This window comes from Echinops telfairi, unplaced genomic scaffold (genome assembly GCF_000313985.2).
Source record: "Echinops telfairi isolate 266 unplaced genomic scaffold, ASM31398v2 ScPeMD7_5927;HRSCAF=6808, whole genome shotgun sequence".
NCBI lineage: Eukaryota > Metazoa > Chordata > Mammalia > Afrosoricida > Tenrecidae > Echinops > Echinops telfairi.
In genome coordinates, this window is record NW_022109827.1 from 772699 (window position 1) to 785512 (window position 12814).

Consider the following 12814-nt stretch of genomic DNA (forward strand, 5'->3'; position numbering starts at 1 on the left):
ACCCAAATCTTGAATTATTTTTTCAGATCTTTCAGCTTATGCTATGCTTCTGTTTTGTTTTTCTAGCTCTAGGTTTCTGCACATTTCATTATCATACTTTATTTGGTCTTCTCTCGCTGTCCTTTGAAATTTCTGTTAAACTCTTTGACTTCATCATTTCCGTCCATTTCCCTTAGCCACTCTATGGTGAAGTACAGGTTTCAGAGCCTCTCTGAGAGCCACCTTGATCTTTTCGTTCCTGTTTTCTAATTAACTTTTGCTTTCTTCATGTCTGTTGTCCCCGATGTCCTCCCACAGTTCTTTTCTGTGATGTGTTAGTGTTCAACACATCAATCTGTTCTTGATATGCAGTGGGATAGACTCAAGGTCATATTTTGACTCTCTTGGACTTGTTTTAATTTTCTTCAGCTTCAAACTGCACTTGTATATAAGAAATTGATGGTCTGTTCCACATTTAGGCCCTGGCCTGGTTTTAGCTGCTGATAACTTCCCTAGAAAGGGGCCTGGTTGGCATAGTGGTTATGAGTTGGATGGCTTATGACAATGTCAGCAGTCTGAAACCACCAGCTGCTCCGTGGGAGAAGATGGGGCTTTCTACCCCTGTAAAGAGTTACAGTCGCCGAAACTCACAGAGGCGTTCTCCACTGTCGTATCAGGACACTGCGAGTTATCCTCTCTCCATGGCAGTGAGTCGTGAGGGGGTAACCTCCCTAGTAAACTCCCTTAATCGGCCATTTCATCTCTAAGTTCCGTGTGGCCGTTCCATGGGTTATTGAACCCAGCAGAAAATTAGAGTGCTAATGGTTGTGTCCGAATAGGTAATACAAGCTAGAGGCATGCATGACCATTGACTTGTGGCATTAGGGAAGCCCTCCTCTCAGGTCAGCTTCACACTATGTAAAGCAGAAACTTGTCAGAGAAGAGCATGCAAACATCATTCACTAATAGGGAGCGGTAACAAAGTATAAGATGGTTCCCTATCACAGGTCAAAAAGTTGCCCCACGCCAAAAAGCCAATGCATTGCCATCAAGTCAGTTTGGACACAGGTCCACTGAGTTCCAGCTCTCATGGGTATTATTAAACACAGGCCCTCGAGAATGGACAGGAATAGTACCTAATTCTGTTCATTTAAAACTGATGAAGATAGCATTGAATTTCAGCACACCTTATCTTTTCCTTATGCTAAACCTCCAATTTTCAAATATACACAATAGAAGATTAGTATGAGGCATTTCGATTACACATCACCCATATAATTTTACTTTACTTTTTGAAAATTTCTGTTGGATTTTAGGTCAAGATTTACAGAGCAGCTCGTCGGTTTTACAGTCAGTGATGTGGACACATTTTGTTTCAACTCATCCATTTCAGTCCCCTCAGTACATCACTGCGGTCTCCCTTCTCACACTGTTTCTGTTTCCATGGTCCCTTCTTTCCTAACCCTCTGGCCTTGGGCTCAGTGATTAATTATTCTAATATTCTAATATCTGAGTTTAGTTTCAGACCTGATGGAGGATGATGGCCAGAGACTTCGGACCCGATCAGTCTCCCTACCAAAACAATAAGCCTGGTGTCTTGCATAACTTGGAGTTCTGGTCCACATTTCTTTCCGACTCTATCCGAGGCATTCTGACAGGGTCCTTTTCAGAGCAGATGGCAGTGTTAGCCAGGGACCACCTAATTCTTCTGGTCTTCAGGATCTGGAGACCCCTGTTTGCATCCATTAGCCCACTGGACTAATTGTTTCCCTTCATCTGGATAGGGAGAGATTCCTGTTTTCACTTTAGAAAATTACTCATGAACATTTCACTTACCACTTATCAAAGTAGGATACAGCGATTGTCTCTGTGAACTCTAACTATGTTATGCCACTTGACTTTGGTGTCCTTCAAGACTACGGTCCTGAGCTCCCAGGTTTGAAAAATATTTGATTGTGGTTTGGGCGAAGGTTTACACAGCCAATTAAGTTCCCATCCAAGAGCTCTACAAAAGCTGTTCAGTGACACTGGCTTCCTGCCGCTTTTAAAGAAGTGGGGTTCTCACCTAAGACCACTTTTGTGTTGCATGTCCTCATTTTCATGTTTTAAAAAATAAGCCATATTCTGTGGGGAGAAATGAACTCATGCTGTCAATTTTCATGAAAACAACAATCTCCCATTTTTCAGTGACCTCGTAGAATGAACACCCAGACCTTAATAAAACCCCCAGAAGTGTAGAAAGTCCTGACTCACCAGAACACCATGCTTCTTTGGTTTCAGTCCATTGGCTACATCACTGGGGGGCTTTTCCAAGTCAGCTAGCGTTACACTCGGAAGATGCCAGCAAACATGAATAATCATGACCATAAACGAAAGGCTGGCCTTTCCCCAATCAGATAAAATACTAGTGTTCAAATCCAGTGTTCTCTTTGGGCAGCAGAGGGCAGTGAAGGCACAGAAAACTGATTACAGAAGCCTTTCCTAACCCAGCTAAGCATTGTCTTCTCATTAGGAACCAACACCAAGCAGACGGGTTTGTGGGTCCTTATAGAATGATCAGAAAACAGTGAAATGCCTGTCGCTCCGATGAATATAAAAGGAAACAAATCCTCGGGGAGGATAATATTCTCTTGTGAATGATTAGAAAGCACCTTGAGGGTGTAGGCCACAGTAACAGAGTGACCTCATCAGAGGCCCAGGGCTGAGTTCATATTAGCGCAGGGCTCAGGGGCTACAAGGGATCCTGGAAGCCAATTTAGGATCCAAACCTCTCTTTTTCACCAAACCAGACAGGTTATCTCACTGTCTCAAGGATACCCAGTTAGATGGAGGTGAAGTTAGAGTCACAGCAGTAAGCTCCTTGCTTCTCATTCTACTTTTTCTCCTTTTAGCCACAACATACTCATATTTCAGACTATTTAACAGTTACAGACCCGATCTGATGTTGTATCGGGGTTCAAGCGTCTAGGAAGTCTGACCTATAAAAGGCAGCATTGTTCAAATGGAGTCTTATCTGGTCTCTGGGGGAAAATTTGTTTTCCCCCAACTTTTCCAAAACTCCCAAACCCAAACTCATTGCCATCTAGTCTATTATTCCTAGCCACCCTCCAGGACAGAGTAGAATCGCCCTGTGGTTTCCAAGGCTGCACATCTTTACAGGAGCTGGTCCTCAGTGGCCAGTTTGGGCTCCTGGTTGTCGTTAGTGAGCTGATCACCAGCCTTTTTGGAGACAGCACTGGGTGGACTCAAACCGCCAACCCCCCGAGCTAGTAGCCAAGCTCTTAACTAGCTGCACCGCTCAGAGACTCCTGTTTGTCTTCGCCTTGGAAGGGAGAGGCCTCCACAGGGGAGGAAGAAAATAAAGGCCCTGGTGTTGTACATTTGAAAGGTCTGCTATTTCTCTCCTGGCAACAGGACAAAATATATTTCATCTTTTTCTGACACCTTCCACCACTAACCCTCTCCCATGGTCTAAGTAGAAGCTAGGACCCTGCTTTTTTTTAACCTCGGGAAACCCACTCAAGCCCCCTTCCTTCTGTATCTGGCCTGGTTAGAACGACCATGCCACAGGACCGGGCTTGGCTGCAGGCGCGAAATAGGTGTCTGGTAGGAGTGTCTACCAGAAATCCGTGGCATAGCTGAAAAATGGTTAAATGGCTCATGGTGACATTATAGCCTTGGGGAGAGGCGGCATCTCTGAGAAGAAGCAGGGTATTGCTTTAACATTCCTCACAACAAAACCTTTTGTCTAAGGATTCTGTTGACTTAACTGGAGCCTATGGAGTTTGATTGGCATCAACAAGTTCAAGGGCTTAGCCACATTCTCCTGACCCTGGGGCAGCATCTTCCTTTTCTAAGCCTGGGGTCCTGGACCTCTTGTTTCACTTCACTAGTTGCCTTCTCGGCTTGTTGGCTTTGTTCTGTCTGTAGTCTTTCAGTAATCAAGGGCAAGGCTCAAATCCCAAAGCAAATTCTTCCTAGTCCAAACAAGGAACTGCTCAACAAATCTTTGATGAGTAATAACCACGAACACTAGTTTATCTCTTTTGAAAGTTAAAAATATTAGATGCCACATATTTTTTCCACCAAAACTATACATCTGTAGATTAACTTTGAATCTTCATTATATCAAAATCTCTGATCGCAGGTTATAACAGTGTGGAAAAATTGATGGCATAAGCAGAGTCACTGTATAATTTTTAAGGTGTAAGAATTTTCCAAAGCTAAGCCCAGGGGATTATTTCCTATAGCAGATCTGATGTTATAAATTTTAGTTACAATAATGAGTTGATGGCTAATACCTAAGGAAATACTCCATGTGTGCCAAAACACATGAAAAAAACATGGATTTTTTTCATACAGTAATGATGAGGTATTGTTATATACACCCTCTGCAGATGGTTTTGTATAAATAGCTATCTAGAGGGACTTCCCATTGTGCCTTTAACTGAGCAGAGAAGCCCCGGAGACTCCGGCCAAAGAACAAGGGGAGCTTTGCTTTCTTGTGTGCAATGAAATGTTTTACCACACAGCAAGGATTAGGCTCTAGTCACGTTGTGCTGGTTTGGAAACCTGAAGCCAGGATTTTCCCAAATCTGGCTCTTAAGCATGCTTCTAACTACAAAGAGAAGTTGTTTGGAAAGGCCCATCTGAAAGAACATCAGAGCTGAAAGTTCATTGGCAGGAATATCAGGAAGTTCAGTGAATATTGTATTTATAACTATGGCTCCTCTGCAAGGAGTGGGGGGTGGGGATAGAAGAGGGGGCGGGGAAGAGAAAAGGCAATACCTTTGGGAGAGGGAGTGGGAGTAAGATCTGTTCTAGGTCAAGACCGATTCACTAGCTGAATTAACACGCACCCTTTACGTTATCCACCTAAGCCTCTGTGCTTCTCAAACTTTCAAGGGAAGAGTAATCCTGTTCTATCTGACAGAGTTGTCGAAGGGTCTTTGACTTAAGGTCATGACTTAAGGTCATGCTTGGAATGCTTGGAACATATCAACTGCACTATATAAAGGTTAATTACTTTTATTCTTGGAGTGCCCATGTGGTACTGTTCACATGATCAGCTGCTACCCTGACGTTTGCAGGTTCAAGTTCACTCAGCATTACCCCAGATAAAAAAGCCTACTGCTCTACTTCCCCCAAAATCAGCCACGCAAAAGCTCTACCCAGCACGGTTCTACCCTGACACACCTGGGATCGTCAAGAGTTGAAAGCTGTTTGACATCAGCTGCTTCAGCGCTGGGGTAGAATTACTCCTCTTCGGTAACGTAACATGGGAATACAAAGGCAGAGCTGCAGCTCCTTTGAAATGCTACCAGTACATTAGCTAGTCATTCAAGTTCGCTGATGGGGGAGGACTCAAGGTAAAGAGAAATCGCTGCAAAAATCTTCTAATGATTGGAATTTGCAATGTGTGAAGTATGAATTCAGGCAATTTATGAAATTTAGAAGTGTTTAAAAATGAAACAGAACACACGAAGTTCAATAAACTAGGCATTAGTGAGCTGAAATGGACTGGTACTGGACATTTGGAATCAGAAAATCATATGATTGACTATGATGGGGATAACAATCAAGAGGAACATTTTTCAGCAACCTTGCTTGCTGAAAGTGAGGAGGCACTGAAGCACTTGTTGGTGAAGACCAGGGATTGCAGTCTTCCGTATGGATTACAACTCAATATAAGGAAGATCAAACATCCTGAACCAATAGGTAACATCATATTAAATGTCAAGGACTTTGAGTTGGATCCACAATCAATGCTCATGGAAGCAGCAGTCAAGAGATTGAAGGACATATTGCATTAGGCAAATCTGCTGTACGAGATTTCTTTAGAGTATTGAAGAACCAGGATGTTTCTTTGAGGGCTGACACAAGCCATGGGATTCTCCATTACATCAAATGCACGTGAAAGTTGGGCATCGAATACAGAAGACCGCAGAAGAATCAATTCCTTTGGATGGTGGTGTGGAATACTGAAAGTTCCGTGGGGAAACCTATCTGCATTGGAAGAAGTGAGGCCAGAGTGCTCCTTTCAGGCAAAGATGACAAGACTTTGTCGTACATACTTTGGACATCTTGTCAGGAGTGACCAGTCCCTGGAGAAAGGCATCATGTTTGGTGAAGTGGAGGGGTAGCAAAACGGAGGAAGGCCCCTCATGAGATGTAGCAATGGGCTCAGGCACACGGACAATCGTGAGGCTGGCTCGGGACCGCGCAGTGGTTCTACTGCGCATAGGGGTGCTGTGGGTGGAGCAGACTTGGGGGTGCTTCACAACAACAATGCTCACCTATGAAGAATTAGAAAGTGAGTCCTGGCCCATGAGCAGCACTGTGCTGGAGTGCATGTTAGTAGGAATAAATGGGTCGGTGACTGAAAGATATGAGAATAACAGACCTGTGCTGTACAGTAGAGCAGCCTGAAACTGCAGAGGGAGGGAGGGATGGGTGAAGAGAAGAAATGGGAGGCTGCAGAGAAGACTGGCAGAAAGGCGGGTGCGCTGTGGGGTGAAGTGGACAGCGAGAAAGCCCTAGTGGTGGGGTGGTCAAGAGGACCCATCCCAAGAATGTGCAAGGTGTCATTAGAAGTTTATTGCTGGGCTGTCCTGTGACACCCCCAAACTCTCAGTCCAAGTTTTGAACATTATCAGGCATGTTTCTGTGACTGCTTTGTGTGGGAGTGGAGCAGGGGATGAGAGACACTCGACCGGGTAGGGCTTGTATCCAAGCTTGGGCGTAGGCCAGCTCAGAGCTAAAGAAGAGCTACACAATGCAAAGTAAAGCAGAAGGCAGGAAACCAAAGCAGGGCTGCAACAGGAATCACGGGGGCAGGCTTTGGGCTTCCAAAACACATAAACTGCCCCTTTGGTCCTTGTCTGAGCTAGATTCTCACGGGCCCAGTGATCCTAGTTCATATCTTCACAGAATAACTTGAAGATGAGTTTTCTAATCTGTGACCCATTGAGTTCCTTAAAAGTAGGAATTTTATTATTGGAAGGAGCATCTTTAACTCCAGCACAGAGATAAACAGGCTGCCGTTTCTTTTTGCTGCATAAATAAATGGATGGCTTTACCACAGATCTTCTTTGTCAGGGATGACTAATATGAATGCAAAGATTAAGAGAGGAAGAAAGAGAGGGAGTAAATGTGAGGATCGGAAGAGGAGGAAAGAAATACAGAATATGGAATATTATTACATAAATGCCATTACCTAAACCCCATTATATATACACAATTATAGAAAGCCTGAAGGTTTCTTCAGAGAAAGCTTTTTCATTATCTTTTAATTTATTTATTATTAATACTTTTATTGGAGGGCTCTTACAGATCTTATAACAGTCCACCACTCAATTGTATTAAGCACATTGTATATAGGTGGCCATCAACATTTCCAAAACATTTTCGTTCTACCTGAGCCCTTGGTATATCAGCTCTTCTGTTTTCCCCTCCTTCCCCTACCCTCCCACCTTCATGAATCCTTGATCAATTATATATTATTGTTATTATCTCGTGTCTTACACTGCCTGTTGTCTCCCTTCACCCACATTTATGTTCTTTGTCTCCCTGGGGGGTGGGCTATATAGCCAACCTTGTAGTGGGTTCCCCCTTTCCTCCCTCTCCCGCCCCCCACCAGCCCCCTCCCCTCGTGGTATCACTACTCCCACCCTGTCCCTGAGGGTTTGATCTGCCCTGCATTCTATGTTTCCCAGAGCTCTTATCTGCACCAATGTGTGCATTCTGGTCTAGCCAGATTTGTAAGGTAGAACTGGGACATGGTAATGGGGTGCTATCTCTCATATTTAAACCATAATTTATTTCTGACCTGTTCCATAGCTTAGAATATTCTAAAATTAGCCAAAAGCCTTGTGGATGGTCCTCGTGGGGGGCCATCCCTCCACACATCCTGTCTCAGCTCCAATCTCATCTCAGTGCAAGCCATGTGTCCCTGGCCAGGGCCTGATGAGAAGAATTCACATCTCAGAACAGGATGTATCTGGAACAGTACTGGCCCCTCTGCTGCTATGAATTGGCCTAGAAGCAGTGGTTAAAAATGATTAATAGGTTCCCCAGACCTTTATACAAAAAAACAAAACAAAAACGTAAATGCAAACTTGTTACTTCAGAGGATCTGGGTTATACTACTACAATAAAGTATTTCCAGAAAATGAAAATAGATCCTAATAATATCAAAGAATGCTAATAAAAAGTCAATTTCCCTCTGGACTTGGTCAATGGACAAAGGAATAAGTAAATTCTGATTTTAAAAGAGAAGTCAAAGACACAAAGTTTAAAAATAAGTTTAGGCCAGATCTAAACACAAGAAAATACAAATGCCATAAGTTTTCTTTGATACTGCAGATTTATGCAGCATTGAAAATGCAATTACTGGTTATATTAATAGGGGGACATCATTACTTTGGTGACCCAAATGAACACGCCTTTACACTAAATCAACCTACTTTTACAATTCTAGACAGAATTAAAGTTATTTTTTCCAAACGAAAACACTTCTAAATAAACCACTGTTATGATCTAATCGGGTAACTATTCACTGTAGGTGCTTTGTGGAAAGCATGTCGTTTTGCACACTGAAACTTACTCCTCCACTAAACGTGTTGTAGACATGTGTGTTTTATTAGAATCAACTACAATCACTGAATTTAATTCTCATACGTTTCACTCTCATTCCCCACGCTCTTCGTTCCTTCAGTATGGGACAGAATAACCACCAGGCGGCAAGGGAAATGCTGTGTGGTTTCCTTTTAGTTCTAACACAGTGGCAGTGGCAGTCATTTAAGTCGGTCCCTGGTTTACATTGCAGGCGACTTGCCTTTCCCAAGACCAGGATCGTGGTAAATGGGAGTAGAGAATAAAAGTGCCTGTCACTCTGCGAAGTTCTGGCCTGCCGACACCACGCGGATAAGCTCAAGAACCATTCCCAAACATGGGAACAAGACAGACTCCGTTCGGGACAGAGAAAGCTTATGCCAGTTCTTAATTTTGCCTGTTTCCCTAGCCGATCTCTCAGCCACGCCGTAAAGCTAACGGGGAACTAAATGACTTCTATTCCCAAAACGTTCTAAGAGATTTATTAGAAGGCAATTAAGGATCTTGATAATTATGGAAATTCTAGCAAGATTAAATTCCCTAAAAACAAGGACTGAGTATTTTTATTGTCATTATGTTCTTCTAAGTGTTCCCAAGTGTGCCTTCTGTGTTTGTAGCTAGCTATATAGATAGACAGCGGCGTCCAGTCAACACTGACTTCTGGTGACCCATACACAACAGAAAGAAAATGCGACCCAGCCCAGTGCCACCCTCACAATAGATGAATGTTTGAGTTTGTCACCTTGGCTATTGTGCGGATCCATCTTATCAAGGGCCTTCTTTACCTTCTTAAACATGTTCTCTTCCAGCGATCACCTCCCCTGATGACATGTCCACAGCAAATTAATACCGGAATGTTCTTTTGTGGTCTATATGGTTTCCATGAACTCATTTTCTAAAGCAAATAACCAGGCCTTTCTTCCTATCTGTCTTCATCTGGTTGCTCGGCTGTCATGGGTAGCCCTGCTGATATTTGAAGTCTGGGTGCCATCGTTTCCAGGGTCATACACTATGGGTGACAAACTGGCAGATGGTTGGTTTCTAAGCACGCCTCTCAAATTAGAGTTAACTAGGTGGCAACAACTTTAGTTGTTCGGCTTTTTTATTTTCATTTTCCCAGCCATCTACCACCAGAAGTCCTGCTCTGTCTCCACAATAATATGTTTGAAGCTAAAAGTACATCTTTCCTACAAACAAGTTGGGCTGAATGTCCCAACTACTCGTTTTATTATCAAGACTTAAGTGGAGGCAACACCCAAAGAGCCATGTGCCACGGGTCAGGGCAAGAAATTTGGATATTTTCCCAAGGATAACGGGAAGCTACTAGAATATTTTCAGCTAGGAATGATAAAACGTGGTCTATGTTCAAGAAATCTGTGCTGGCTTCTGTGCAGGAAGGCAAGAGCAGAGGCAGGGAGGAAATAAGATGACGAGTACAATGTCCCTAGTCAGAGAGAGTGGACTTGGCAGTAGTAATGTTGATGCTGAGACACTCACAGCTAGCTGTGAATGTGGTCACTCAAAGGATTTCGTAGGAGTTGAAAGAGGGGTGGTAGGAGGCAGAAAACAAAAACTTTCTTCGCTGGAGCCAGGAAGTGGTTGAAGTTGAGTGAACAGGACAGAGATGACAGGGCCATTTATTGCTGGGATGTCTTGGAGGCAGGTTTGTGAGTGCAGGGGTTGGAAATCGGGAACTCTATTTTCAAATGAGCCATATCAAGTTGGACCTCTGATGTCGGCCAGATAGTCAAGGGCAACACCAACTGGGCAGGTAGCTGGACAGTACGCTGAGCGAGGACAGGGTGGAAAACTGAGATTTGTGAGTCCCCGTTGTTGGGATTCGAGTGACGGACAAAGATGACTCAGAGAATATAGAAGGACAAGACAGAAGGGCGAGGGACAGAGCCTCGGAGACCCCAACACAGGTGCCCAGAGAGAGGGGGCCTGTGGATCCTGCTTCTTTTGTATGTCCCACATGTATTGAGTCTGGGCTTTGTCCCAAAGTATGTTTAAGAAATACTCCTTCAGCTGAACTGAATGTAGTGATCTTCTTTAAAAGCACATTTTTCCGACCATTGGGCTGCCTTGGGATTGCTGGAAACACTCACGGGCGATCGCCTACACATCGGTTGCAGTAGGTGAGCACATGGAAAAAGAGAGGGAAGGAAGCCCTGTTTCGTTCCGTGCCAAGGTTTGGCTATTAGTCTGTTGAGTAACCATCACTCTCCTTTAACTTCTTCATCTCAAGCCCACAAGGGGCTAACATTTGAAACCTATTTAGCAAATTCTTTGGAATTTGCAGTGAACTACCCACGCTAAATTTAGCACCTAAATGTCTCTGATTTGTCAGGGGGTGAAATGGAAGGGACAGAGAGGGATTGTTCAAAGAACCAGCTTTCCTATGATACATTGATCTGGAAACCGGAAGATGTCTTGATCCTCCTACCCTGGGGAATCTATAGTCATTGTGGGTGGGTTTTTGTTTGCTTTTTTTTGGGGGGGGAGGGGTTGGTAAAAAAATAGATTCAATGTTTTTAAAAGTCATATTTGTGTTAGTCCAGGTAGACTAGAGAAACAAATTCATAGACACTCATTTGTATATAGAAAAGAGCTTTATATACAAGAGCAATTGAATATTGAGAATATTGATAAAACATCCCAGCCCAGTCTAGATCAAATCCATAAGTCCGATATTAGCCCATATGTCTGATACCAATCTATAAAGTCCTCTTCAGATTCAGGAAACACATCCAATGATGCCGAATGCAGAAAGATCACAGGCCCGTGGGTGGGAAGTCTTCTAGATCCAGTGGCATTGTAAGCATCTCAGCACTGGCAGGGGTCTCCATGTGGCTTCTCCAGCTCCCAGAGCTGCATCAGGGTAGGTTCACATGGCTTCTCCTCAGGGATGTCTCGCAGGGAGTGAGCCAAGAAAGAGAGAGTGTCTCCCACCTCCAAGGAGGAAATACAGCAGTTCCCAGAATCCTCAAAAGAAGGCCATGCCCATGCAGACGCCTCATTGGCTATATCCTGATTGACAGGCTAGACTCCACCCCTACCCTCTTAATCCTCAAATTGACTCCAGATTATGTAACTACCACAATATTTTTAAAAACTTCACTGTGAATCAGATAAAGCTTTATGGAGTAGATCATTAGCAGATCATTACCCTCAACAATTCATATGCACTGGGTATCAACTCATCTATTGCAAACCCCTAATGGATCATGACTTATTCCACTTCCTCCCAGTGTCTTCTTTCCCCATTCCTCCTTTTTTCTTAACCCTCTGGACTTTATCCTTGGGTAGATGCCGCCCCTTTGCTCTAAAACAACAGTTGATTATTCTAACACCACTGGGGTGAGTTCAACTCCAGACCTGAAGGGTGACAAATGGCCAAAGACTCGGGGGTTCCACCAATCTCTACCAGACTGGTAAACCTAGTCTCTTTTATAATTTTCCGTTTTGTGCCCCATTGTTTTCCCTCTCTGCCCATGACTTTCTAACCTGATCCTTTTCAGAGCGGTTGGTAAGAGGAGCCAGGCCTTAGCTAGCTCTGGTTTCAGGGTTGTGGAGGCTGATGTTTGCGTGGCTCGTTGGACTGATTGTATCTGTGTGTCTTTCTAGTGGCATCACTCTTTTTCCTTCTGGACAGGGAGAGACCAATCATTGCACCGTAGATAGCTGCTCATGAGCCTTTCGGAAGCCAGTGAAGACTCACCAAAGTAGGATACAGAATATTGTCTTTCTGAACTAGGTATGCCAGTTGACCTTGGTGTCCTCTGAGACTGAGTCTGACCCCGCAGGCCCAGTGGCAATAGATTCAGTGTTACCAGTACCTTTGTCGTCAATGCATGTCAGATTTACTTATTGATGAATGAACATATTCCAAATCCTCTAGATAAAAATACATCACGTAAGTTCAAATGGCAGCTGTCTTACAAGGTAAAAATTGCTAACCTAAGAGTAATACACTTTATATCAAAGTAAATTTTAATTTGTGGCTGGAAAATGCAAGAACATTAGCTTTTTTTCCATGTAAAATTTGGCATGGACTCCTTCTTAGTTGTAGAGGGGTGCTCTAAGGCTTACTTCTCCAAAATGCTAAGGCGAGCACCTTGGGAAACTCCAGGTTTCCTTCTAACAAAAGCCCTGTACTGCTCGGAGGAAAACAATGACCGGAGAGTCGGTGTCCTGAGAGAGCTGTAGCCTGGAAGAGCAC

The 12814-nt window shown here is 43.7% G+C and overlaps 1 protein-coding gene across 1 annotated transcript in view; it reads right to left on the reverse strand.

The window, feature by feature from the left end:
• SYNPO2 (synaptopodin 2) overlaps positions 1-12814 on the reverse strand; it is a 253160-nt gene that overhangs the window by 118245 nt on the left and 122101 nt on the right. The window lies entirely within an intron of this gene.